A 3717-nucleotide genomic window follows, 5' to 3' on the forward strand; every position below is an offset into this window, starting at 1 on the left:
TCTAATGAGATATTTCAAGTTGTTTTCTACTTTTTTCATATCTTTTGCTTCTTTTTTTTTTTTAATAGTTTCTTAATTTCACATAAAATCATTCATCTCCATTTGTTCAATTACAATATTAAAGGAATTATTTTCCTTAATGAGTTTTTGTACCTCCTCCCTCCTTTGGCCAATTTTGCTTTTTAAGACATTCTTCTCTTGCACATATTTAACCTATATTGGAATGCTTGTTGTTTTGGGAAAGGGGAGGGAGAAAAATTTGGAAAACAAGTTTTTGCATAAGTAAATGTTGAAAACTATCTTTGCATGTATTTGGAAAAATAAAATAGTTTTTTTTTAAAAGCATTCTTCTTCTCATTAGTTGTTAATTTCCTTTTGCACCACTCTCAATTTTCTTCCCAATATTTCCTCTATACTTGATTTTCAAAATTGTCCTTGAGCTATTTCATGGCCTGAGATTAATTCTTATTTTTCTTGGAAGATGTGGGAGCTTTGACTTTAATCTTCTTTTGAGTGTGTATTTTACTCCTCCTTATTACCATAGTACCTTTTTTATGATCAGAATCCTTTTTCTGTTGTTTGCTCATTTCTCCAGCCTATTATTTGGCTTTTAACTCTTTGTTGAGATAAATCTCTGTTTCCAGGGTGGAGGGCTCACTGTCCCAAGCTTCAGGGATTTTTGTGCAGCTTTTTTCAGAAATGTTTCTAGGGACTGACCACAAGCATTCTTTTCTGCCCTGAAACTGTGAGGAGTGTCCCTGCTCCACTAGGGTGGAGGGTGCTAAAGCAAGAGAGTCCTTATATAGATTAAGCTCTCAACTTGATATAACATAGTTGGGCTCTGAAGTTCCAAACAAACTTGAAATTATTTAATTACAGTCTTAAAGTCATTTCACTTTATAATGTATTCACTTGATATAATATATTTTGTTCAGTTTTCAGTTAGCTTCAGTAATATCCTGAGCAAATATCAATACCTTGCTCTGTCTCCTCCAAGAAAATTGTCTTTATTCTTACAAGTTTTCCTTTGAACTTACTTTTCTTTTGGTTACTCATATCTATTGTTTATGTTAACATTCATTTGGTCCTTTTCCAGTCTTGAACAACTCTTTATGACTCCATTTGTGGTTTTCTTGACAAATGTATGGGAGTGGTTTGCTATTTTTTTCTCTAGCTCAATTTAGATAAGTCAGCTGAGGTAAACAGGTTTAAGGGGTTTGTACAGGATCTCCCAGCTAGTAAATATCTGATGCCATATCTGAACTCAGAAAGATCTCTTCCTAACTCTAGTACCAGAATTCTATTTACTAAACCACCTAGCTGTCACTTACATAATATTACACAACATCTGAGTTTGAGAAAAAATGTGTGTGAAGGGGAAAAATGTATGACTCTGAAAAGGCAATGTAGGACCAATCAGTAAAGGACAGAATTCATCTTAGAGACAATAGAGAGAAACATTGGAGTTTGTCGAATCAGAAAAAGATGCAGTGAGAAATGTGTTTTAGGAATATTATTTGAGAGCTATATGGGGAATAAGCTACAGGCAGAAGAGAATTGATTTAAAAAGATCATTTAGCATGCTTTTGAAACAGTGCAGGTGACAATAAGGTTCAATCAGCTGTTGGTCATGTAAGCAGAGAGACTTAAGGGAATGTTTGATGTTTTATAGAATCTAACTCTAGACATAAGAACTAAATGGATATCTGGACAATGAATGATAGTGAAGTATCAAGGATGATTTCTAAGTTTATATATCTGGATAAGTGGAAAGGAATGGTGCTCTTGTCAGAAATGGCTTGAGATCTGGTAGAAAGATGATGACAAAATGCTCAAGATATCTAGAGGACATGCAGTTTGAAATGTGAAATGGCCACAGGTTACATGAGACTTTAGCTCACTAGGAGTAGTTGTTTGTGCTTTATTTTGGAAGGGGATCATGACATCAGGAAAGTAAAGTGAATTAAGTAAGTGCTTAAGTAAGTGCCTCACTTTCTCCTCCAGAACCACCTGGGGTCAGTGGCAATATACAGATCAAGCCAACTAGTTAACTAGAGATGGTCCTGGATGCAACCTTGCCTTTAAAAGCTAAGATCTTTAACAGGTCTCATTTTGACTGAGATTACAGCCATTCAGTCATTAAGATTAGGAGACAACTAAGACAAAAGAATGTCCTCTTTCATCTAGGCAAAAAGTAAACAAATACATAAACAAATAAACAAACAAACAAAATCTGAGCAGGGAAGACTCTCAGAGTTTCTGACCAGAACAAAAATGATTTCTATTTATATTTACTCCTAGTCAACCAGGACTCAAACAATGACCAATTCTGAAGATTGGTGTGAGATATATTGTTGGCCTATTAATAAGAGATTTGGGTTTAAAGCATGGCCCTTCAGAAAGAAATCTATCCAATAAAGCCCAAGATATCTTGGAAAGATTCAGAAACCAAAAAAAAAAAAAAATAAAATAAATAAAAATCATCTTCAGGTAAGAGTCTGATATAAGAGTATGATCCTCTATATGGATAGAAGGAAAGGAAAGGAGAAAGAGAAAAAGATAAGAAGGAAGTGATAAGGTCCTGACTAACTAGGTGCAGTTGGCAGAGTAAGACTGAAGTACTAATAAAATTACTCCTGGAGGCAATTAGGAAAGGGCATTAATTGGGATCATCAGAAAAAACTATAGTGGGAACTATAGTCCCATCCTCTTTGGAGGTCCTTGCTATATCTAGTCAAAATTCCAAGTTATATCAAACCCCTGAAATTATATGTCCCCTATAAGATTTTATTTATTAAATCCCTTTTGTTCAGTCTGTCTTGGCATTCTACCTAGTATATCTTTCCATCCATTTCCCGCCCTACCCCTCATCACCTTCCTCAGAATTCATAGTATCTTTCTCCTTTTTATAGCTAACTCTTCTAGGATGCTAATCTCCTCTATGGATGTAGCCTGTCAGTTAAAGTCATAGTTCTAACTCATGGAATATACCCTTTCTCTTGGTTAATTGTGAGTTTCACTAGGAAAGAAAGGAAAAAGAGGAGGGAAAGGAAAGAGAGGGTAGGAAGGAGAGAGAGGGAAAGAAAAAGGGAGAACGAGAGAAGTTTCTCAACTGATTGGTGCCAGTTGTATCCCCAGTGAGGCAACTCTCCTCATAGAGCTTGTTTTTTTTCCTTTGCTCTCAAAAAAGTCTCTGACTTCAGGAAGGTGATGACATGCAAGTGAAGTGGTTTTAAGTGAGGGAGAGTTGTAAGAGGTCACTTGCTTCACTTTCTCCTCCAGAGCTTTCTGGGTCCAGTGGCCAAATATAGGTCAGGATAATTGGAGGTGACCCTGGATATAGTGGGAGACCTTGGCTTTTTTAAGCTAAGGTCTTAAAAGTTTGACTGACACCCATTCAGTGATTAAGGTTAAATAGCAATTGAGGCAAAGAATGTTCTCTTTTACCTAGTGACAAGAACATGATTATATTGATTTGGGAGGCAACTTTTTTGAGAAGACAATTTAACCCCTGGAAGCTAATAGATCATCAAGAAAGAATAATTAAATATTATATAAGATTATAAAGCTTTGGAACAAGGAGTTATGTCTCTAATTAAGAGACACAGAAACATGACATATAAGGATTAGTGATTTTCTAGTCCCATAGCCCATTTAAAGATGAAAAACTGAGACCAAGTTAGTTATCCAAAGAACACATAATCAACAAATTCCATA

This window comes from Antechinus flavipes, chromosome 3 (genome assembly GCF_016432865.1).
Source record: "Antechinus flavipes isolate AdamAnt ecotype Samford, QLD, Australia chromosome 3, AdamAnt_v2, whole genome shotgun sequence".
NCBI lineage: Eukaryota > Metazoa > Chordata > Mammalia > Dasyuromorphia > Dasyuridae > Antechinus > Antechinus flavipes.